At 41.4% G+C, this 9564-nt stretch overlaps 1 protein-coding gene across 1 annotated transcript in view; it reads right to left on the bottom strand.

The window, feature by feature from the left end:
* LOC111263726 (filamin-C) overlaps positions 1–9564 on the bottom strand; it is a 46736-nt gene extending 37172 nt beyond the window's left edge. The window contains exon 1 of the mRNA XM_022839081.2: positions 8549–9564. The gene's annotated coding sequence lies outside the window, so the exon portion shown is untranslated. The remainder of the gene's footprint in view (positions 1–8548) is intronic.

Consider the following 9564-nt stretch of genomic DNA (forward strand, 5'->3'; position numbering starts at 1 on the left):
TGCAGTAATCACTACCAAGACATTAACTATAAGCAGCATCATCATGAGTATCTTAAAAGCAAAGATGGCTCGAGCACCGCGAAGCCATTTGTAGCGAAGTTACATTTCTGAAAAAGACGGTAATGCTGATATATTATGTTCACATAGATCAGTATGAACATTTTGATACGTGCATGCACCGAAAGTCGCTCAGATCGCTGTACCAGTCGTGAATCCGGTAATCTTTCAAATACTGAGAACGCCGGATGTCGCCTCATTACTATGAGCTTCTATCATTTTAGACAGCCCAAAAACATGGCTCTTCTGTACAAAGCAAAAACGAAATTAACGGGTGTCTTATTTAACGCGCTTTGTCAAAAGCCGAAATGAGCATACCTTCTTCATTGATAGATGAGCACTAATAATCATGGACACGTTCGTAAACAATAAAAACCACATAGAGAAAAGGGTAAAAAAAAAATGCTAACAAGGGGTATTTCATTGCGTAATTAGTTAGATGATAATTTTAGTAAATTGGTCTAGCTAAACAGCTTTCGTGTGCCCCTAATTGTTTTGGCCTCGTCGATTCTAAATAACATCACTCGAACTTCAGTTTCACCGCATCACTGTAGAAGGAGAACATGTAATGCGGCAATACGGACCCTAGATGAAGGTCAGCTGGCGATGCTCTATGAGACTGGTCTTGTAGCCGGTCGTCAAGCACAGAACTTACCACTGTGAAGGCTCGTTACGGTTCGGCCGATGGCCACAACTAGCACAGGTGTTCCTGGAACAAGCCACATAGAAAATACTACGGCCGGGAAACTAGTCCATCAAAGATGAATTGAAAACCATTGTTCATCGACGAGTATTTCTTTGCCATGGTGACAAGTATGAATTCGGTGCGGGGAATGGTTGTATCCTTTTTCTAACATGCGTTTAAATGTGATTTCTCTCTTTTTCTCAATATTTGTGCTTTGCTCATAGAAGGTTGTTCTTTTTGCCAGCAGCATTATTCGTTTATTCAAAGCAGTATATTGCCATGTACGTTTAGCAGTTTTCAACATGTTGTCCGCTGAGAACGTACACTTATTTAGACATATATATATATATATATATATATATATATGTCTTTGCGTTGAGTAATGAAATTATCTTGGAGCTGTCCAACTTCAAATAACAAGCCAGTCGATCATAAACAGGTGAAACGATAATTTGTTGAAACCGTCGTAGATAACAGACTGTAACCCATATCATTTACAACATCTTCTCATTTAACCCTGTTTAGCATGGTACATGTGTAAGCTTTTTTTTTTTAAACAAAAGCCTTCAGTAGATCAGTATGCCTACATTCTAAAACAGCTGATGGAAAAACCTACGAAATGTCCGGCGCCGACCTTAGATTAAACCCCCCAAAGAGATTCCGATTAGAGTTTCTTCACTTACTGCCATCGCGAATATGCTTTATAATTATGTAATTTGGGCATTGTCTACCGTTTTACGTGCAACTCAGTTGTATTACTAATAAATCTATATCTGATGCGTAGTCTAATCAAAGATGCCGCACGACACAGCTTATCTGTTACACCATAAAGTTCAAGCGCTGTGCACCGAAGGTCAAAATTATTCAATCTTTCTTTCTTTCAAGTTTGTTCCCTTTCAAGTTCTTCTCGCACGGTGGGTTTCTTCATTACCATTTTATATTTATTAACATACGTATATTATAGCGACACTATTTGGATCCTTGGGACATTGTCCTGCCTTTGGATAAGGGTCGTCGTTGCTCTGGATACGAGGTACAGTATCGTGTTCATTTCGGACGCGCGTTTTGATCAGCGGTGGAAGCTAAGTCATATCGAAGCGGCGGATGTCGTTTTTGGTAGCGTACAGCGTCGATGTGAGGGTCATCAGAGCGGCAACATACAACAACATAAAAAAATCACAAAGGCCAGCATTCATACTTGCTAGAAACGTGGCAGATTCATAATATAAATAGGTGATTTACATTCTATTCTCATTTTTTGTTATTCTATCCACGCGAGTATGGTATCCTAATACTCGGTAGAGTAAAAAAAAAGATACGCGCATTAATTACGCGCTTTCCACGACGTTTGCGAAAACTGAAGTTTCTGTTATTGTATGGGTAAGAAAGGTAATATACTCGAAGGAAGAGCAGGCCAAGTAGACAACAATCAGGTTAAAACTGATACCAGTAATCACGGCAGATGATGATGAGCAGCTTATTTATCGTGACGCAGTACCGCGTCGTTGTATTATTTGTGTAGTATAATGTACGAAATGCCACATGCGTCGTATGCGTTATTCTTTGTGTCAGATCTTTCGTTTCTCTTCGTGGATTTTCTCGGCCAGATGGCAGCTCAATCTAATGGACGCGGAGCTGCAGATGCTTCTACTGCCCTATTTTTATTTCGACTTCCATTGCCGTAACGACCCCATCGACGACCGTCTGACTTGACTCCTGATTGGGTCGACCGGTAGCGAAACTAAACGCGAGCGACCATCGGCGCTACATCTTCAATATATACGTACAAACAGGAAATACAACGGCAGTTTCAAACGGAACGGGCCGGCAGCCGCAGTAGCGAGGCGTCTCCATTCGGATCAACGCTAATAATCGCATATAGAGCAACTGTCGTTGTTACGACCACTAGCATCGACAGTCGAAATATCAAAAGCAAAACAAATTAGCTTTCTCCATTGGCCCATGTTAGACTATGTAGTTGGCGATCCCTGAAGCAGCAAGCTGTGTTGTTGTTGTTGTTGTTGTTTTTTTTTTTATCCTGCAACAAGATCATATTCGTCATACTACGATGCGTGTACGAACATAAACAATATTAATCAATAGCTAACCAGCCAGACGCCTAGCAGACGACAGCCGTCAGATATGAAACGAAGTATGTACATGTGCCTTCGTCTATAAAACCGCCTTCGGTTTCAATACTGCTAAGTAGAGTATTAGTTTCTATGTATTCATATATGCATAGTTGTGTCGTCCGCGTAAATACTCGATTAATGCTACCGCTTTGCCGGGCTTTGCTAAAGGAGAACGTTCGATACGTTTATATCACATCGTAGTGCGGCGGAGCAAAAGATGTATTGGCTTTACGCCATACTTATACGCCACTCGGAGAACAATAAACATAATATGGGAGCACAAACTATATACATATATGTAATACGTGTGTGATGCAATCTCAGCTGTGACGTGAGAAGCACGCAAAAATTGAGATGGCGTGTGATGCGTCGCGTTGTGTGTAGTTCTGCTGAGTAGAAGCTGTTTTAGAAAGAGCTATTGCTTTTGACTGATTCTGCTAATTGAGAAAGAGCTAGCTAGCATAGATGAGTAAATCTTGTCTGAAGAGACAAAACTTCGTCTAGAAACCTGTGTGAACGTTCCTAATTCACGGTCTTTCTTTGGTGCATTGCACCTAACCCACTAATCAGCCTTTTTATGACGATCGCTCAGTGAAAAGGCCTGAATTTTGTTAGCTTTCGACTTGATTCCTTTGCTAATTGGCACAGTATAGTTTTACATATGCTTTTTTGTGTTTGTAAAGGCTGACATTTCTCTACTTAATTTCTATTAATTTGAGTCGTACAATAATTCCTAGTTTATGTTCATGAAGACAAAATGAAACTGATACCTCTTTGAAAACGGCCTTAAACTATCGTTTATATTAGTCATAGCATCCTGCCGAAAGACATTAACGCACACAACATACAAATTAGCAATATTCCATTGCTCCGCCCCCTCTACCAATCCTCTCGCGAGTTCTTCTCTATTCTTCTTTTGTATGTATGTATGTTGATTAATGGCTACGATGTAGACCCCACTTACTAACAAAATTATCACTTGACATCTTGTTGCCAATGATTCTGTCAAAGTTCGCCGTCTGTCTGTTGGACTAGAACGACGAACCACAATCATCTCAATATCACGTTTCTGACAACAGATGTTTTGCTGTTAAACCTCGAAAATTGCCTCGTCCTTTTGCTATCAGTCAACCAATTGCCAGTCAGCTAACACAGACACGGCACAAAATCCCGGCGAGACAAGTGGGACCACATATGGCTGTCGCTGGTTCTTTTTCTCCTGTTGTTAGGGACAGTAGGAGCGCGGGAAGGCTGAATCAACTACATGCGTCCATGTAGTAGTCTACGTGTGTCTGAGAGATAAATAAAGGCAAATAGCAAGTAAGCTGGTCGCGTCCCGTTCGCAACTACCGTTGCACGAAGCTGCTGAAGAAAGGTAGCTGTCTGCTGTTTGTGCGAAAACGTAATAGGGAAGTTGTCGAAGAAAAATCTTCATTCGTCCCACCTGCTCAGCCAGGTTATTCCTCTTCTTTTTCATTGTCACCACCGTTGCCTTCGTCCCCTTCAAAACTTCATTGCTCACTTTTATCGCGATCCCCTGTTGTTCCGATTTGCATCGGAACCGCGTCATCCTGCAACTAACTAAAACGTTTCTTTCTTCTGCCATAACACGAAAGATGGGAAGAGCGACTATCGAACAGCAGAAAAAGCAGATTGCTGTCAACGTGTGGACGTGTACGTGTAGCGATGGTAGAACCTCAGCACGGTTTTTAGTTGCGGGCACCAGAAAGAAGGCTACTGCCAGATTCACCGTCCTAACGAAAACTTCACTCCTAATAGCTCTATAGATAACGACAAGAATCGTCCGCCCCCATGCTCGTAAGAAGATGTAATGATAAAAGAAGATCTTTGGCCGACGGCAGATATGGCGTCAGCTGCCGCCGCTCTAGCTCTAGTGATTTGAACACGTCACGCGCTTACTAGCGTCACAGCCCTGGGCAGGACCCTCAATGTGTAATGGTGACAACGATAGCGATACGTCCCACAGACAGCAGCGATTCGTTGGCTGGCCATCCTTCTCTCAGCTCGTTCGTTCGATCGTGAGTTTGCCATCGCTAAGGTCCTGCAGACTCATGTTGCGCAGTCGGCTAATGAGTTTCGACATCAATTCCTGCCGATGTAGCTACGTCTGCGATTCCGCCAATCGTCGGCGAATTCCCAAACACAAAGCGGGCAGCCTACCGGAATACTGTGGATCGCAGACCGTCCTTTGCCCAAGCGAATGAAAGGCCCACAAAATTGACTTTTCAACAGTCAACAATAAATATGGCGAATAGAGGATGTATATTTTGTTGACGGCAGGATGGGATCTTTGGACTCAACTCTGCACTAGTTTCCGTTGTAGTGTAATAGGTACATGCCTAGATTTAATTGCAGTACTAATAATACATACATACATGCGTTAAACGGACACATACAGTAGAATTAGCCAGAACAGAGAACGTTCTCATACGACGACAATGTCTGTCATGATTTTCTTTTCTTTCCACTTTAAGGTAAAAATAGGCAAAAGAAAAAATGAAGTCACCATTTTAAAATCTGCTACGAAAGTACTATTATACTATATAATCATATTCGTATATAGTGTTCAAAACGTTTGTATCTGTATCTATATAGGAACTTGTCAAGGTGCAACAAACCCAGAATGCAAAGCTGCCAGTGTTATGTAACTATTGACTATGAAATAAGTTTACAAAGGTCATTTTAAAGCAAAAACGCAGCGGTTTCTCATCTAGAAGAAGTCAAATCTCGCTGAGCAGTACGACTTTTCTCGTCGAAAATGTAACCTGTTAATGTCGTTTAGTATTCATAGTAATAAAGGTCGTCGTAGAAAGCAGGAGGGCATACCAACCAGCAAGCATGCCGCCATACGAACAGTTTTGTTCATTATCGAATAACTGAAAAAAAAAGTAACTTACACTACCGAAAGCGAGATTTACGTATCTCTAGGTTTAATTAGAAGCTTAAAGGTTAAACATTTCGACAAGATCACCACACAGCTAACGTCGACATAAGCAAAAGTACATGCTGCCCCGTACGAATCCCTAAGGAAAAGTAACCTCGTCTACTACTGCGCTTCTTTTGAATCCCAGTAGCCCTTTTAAACCCAATGTCCTCTAGCCAGAATTTGGTGAAGTATTTGTACCGCAGATAAACTAAAAGGTTAGAGCGAATTCCCTTCTGGGTCCGAATGTTAGCAACTTATTTGCATCATTTCACTGTTGAAACCGTTTGAGTTAGTCACCAACAAGCCGAAAGCTCAGTTTTGTCACGAAGGCACTTTTCCCAATTAGACCGAAGTTGTTACTATTAACGCGCACCATCGCCTGCGTAAGCGTCTATCAGTGAACAAAAAAGTCTGTCATCGGTACACCATGCAACGACAGTACAGCGTTGATCTCCATAGACGTTGGTTTGGAAATTTCTCTACGAATCTCCTGCTATTTCCGAGGTCCCGGCACTATTCAGTGAAATTTACCTTGAGTATTTTTATCTTCTCATTTCCTGATTTATTACCAATGTTCAGACTTAAGGTCACAAAGGCGACAGATAGTGTTTCAGAGCAGGTTTACAGTGGCCTCCGATATGGTGGGTGGGCCGCGATTACTGCAAAAAGTCTGTACTTCATTAGATTTTGTAATTGTCAGTAGTCAAGGACATTATCAAGTAGTGGCTGTTACTAAGGGGTACTATTCACGCCTATAAATTCAGGCCTTAGCGGGCCAATTGGGTAAGGCAGCTAACAACATATTTTCCCCTACTCTATACTTTTGATTCTAGGTAGACAAAAGAATTTCATATTGATACAATACAGGGTATACAACGTATTTTCCATGGATAATTCGGTCTGCCTTTGCAATATAACATGCTATCTTTGTGATCTTGCACCCGTGCGATACAACTGGAGAATATCCGGAGTAGTCTATTCAAGTAAACTGCACCTTTATAGAAAAAAAATTGCTCTTTTTTTTTAAGTATTTTGTAGGGAAGAGACATGGTGAAACCGTCGTAGGCTAGATTTTTCATTAAAGAAGGGCCGTAGGAAACGATGTAACATAATTAGCGAAGTTTTGATTTATCGCAACGTAGTAGACCAGGACAGCGAAATGATCAAGCATTAGGATCTGAATGTAGCCTTTGTTTATACTTTAATTGTATTGTTGCGCTATTACTAAAAAGGATGCTTGATGTCATTCACTGTTGCTTCGATTTGACCTCAAACAATGAAGTGCGTAAATACGTAGATTTCACCTATATTTCGAGGTAGCTCACATATAGACGTTTGTTTGTCTCATTACGCATGTAATGTAGACTATATGTGTCGATAGCGAACCTTTGAGAACTCTAGCTATGCAAACCATGGCGTCAACAACGACGCCTGCAGGATAAAGTGGATAAAAACCGTATATATATATATACACGGTTATATATTTAATACATACTTTGTTGTTTCACTATTGCTGCTAATAAGTTTCTGCGTAATTACTATGGGAACATATAATGAGGCACAAAGACATTTGAAAAAAGAAAGACAAACCACAGTCACAGAAAGTGGAATCATTTCAAGATTGATTTATTGCTGCATCATTCCATTACCCATTGTGGCTCTATCTGTTCCGCATAGCCGTTCGCACAATTTAGCCAAGCTGTTATGCCGTTGCTGTTGCAACATAACAGCACTATGAAACCTCGGGTTTGCCCCCCAGTCATCCCCTCCTTTGCCGCCATCGCCGCCTGTTTTTCCTAATGTCGACGTAAACGAAATGCAAAACAAAACGCACCGACCGATTCCTCAGTTGGCCCTCAAACTACAGAAGCGAAAAATCTGCGTCTAACATTTATAATATTTTGACTCATTTGCCCGATAAATTAAGACGCGCTGCAGCGAACAAAAATCCCTATGGATCAAGCTACGTAAATAGCGCATTGTAACGTAATGCCAATACCTTCATGTTTTAATTATCTAGGCTACAGTTATCGTTGAGAAAACTGCAGGCGTTTTCGACTGTTTTTGTGCATGCCGCCTTAATGAATCTATGCAACCGATTCAGTCTATTACATTATATATGAGTGAAGAATATATGTACGTATACGTGTATATGTAAAAAACGTGCTCGTCTCAAGTCGTCTTCTAGATGAATCACGGCTTTTTGGCGTTGTCTCGTGATGATCTCATATTGTTCGCTGCAATTTTCTCTTGTCTAACGTTACTCCATTTGTATAATCACTAAAAATGTGCGTTTTTTGTTAACTAGGTATTATTGTCTGCTAAATAAAATTTATGTTTAGTGTGTGAAGTGAAAAACCTCACATAAAGCAAATTCAATGTAACTCGGCGAAACTTTAATGGCTCTGTAACTTACGTTATGGGATTATTACGAGATGGGAATAACGTATACATTGTCACCCCTCGACGAAAAGAGGATTATGGTTTACGCAGTGGACATATTGCCAAAGTTACGCGTAAACTAGTTGTACCCCTCTATTTTTAGTTATTTATCTGCGTTTTTGTTGTTATACGTGTTTCGGTATAGGCGCGCAGTTCTCAATCATTTATGCGTGTATTGAACGTTGCGTATTATATCTATAATAAAACCTAGATTTGTAGTACAAACAGAAACTTATTGTAACATACATATTGGTGACTTCTACAGATCGCAATATTTACCCTTACCTGCACTTGCCTTCCGTATCCACAGGCTGTCGAAAAGGATAATCCAAAGGATTCACAAACACGGCACATCTACATTCTAGAGGTTATACAGTGTCAAACTGAATTTTGTCAGCCGGCCGGTTGTATAGACGGCGATCACACTAGCTACACGCAGCACAGCGGTCACTATGAGCGAACTAATTTCTATAGTCAATAAAATAAGCAACCGTATTTTAGCTGAATAAGATATTCCTTCGATGCTTAGCCGCTAGATAACTATCATGGTCGTCATCATCATCATCATCATATGGAAAAGCATGGTCCTATGGGGCATAACTTGTGCCGTCAGTTGGTGCCTCTATTAGCAAACAGCTGTTGTTTCCATATGATGCGCATTTAGGCTCGAGTGGCCTTTGCTCATTCGAGGCTTGAAACTGAACTACCTGTGATGGAAGGCAAAAAAATATAGATTAATCACACCCTCGTAATTTTCTCTAACCATGGCTACATGTGGGGATGTTGAACGGTTGCTACTGATTGATGTCGTTGCTGATGCTTTGGTAGATACGCGGATTGGCACGATTGCGGGAACAGCCCCCAGTGTTAAGACTGTATTATACCGACTGCTGAGTGGACACCTCGCGGCGCACAATCCTTCCGTCAAGACCAATTTGATCCGTTGGTCGATTAAAGGCTTAGGTTGGCTGGCTGCTATCACTTGAAGATTCGCTTCGTTTCTGATCTTGGTTTTCGTTCTATTTTCGGCCTCCGGACCCCGATCGGTCTGGCTCGTCGTCTACTGGGCGAATCGGCCAGCTAGTCGTCACTCGAGACGCCAGCAGAATGCTGCACAGCGAAAAGCATGCTCTTTACTTTAGTTGTGTATCTGTTATGTCCGATGACTATTTGCTTGTGTGTCCGTGTCTGATAGTAGGGAGCGGCCACGAGTCCTGCTTTGTTGACACCGGTTTGAGCTGCACAGTTTAGCACTTGCTGCACAGAGCTCTGACTGACACTGCCCAAACCATGATTGCTAT

Source organism: Varroa jacobsoni, unplaced genomic scaffold (assembly GCF_002532875.2).
Source record: "Varroa jacobsoni isolate VJ856 unplaced genomic scaffold, vjacob_1.0 scaffold_787, whole genome shotgun sequence".
NCBI lineage: Eukaryota > Metazoa > Arthropoda > Arachnida > Mesostigmata > Varroidae > Varroa > Varroa jacobsoni.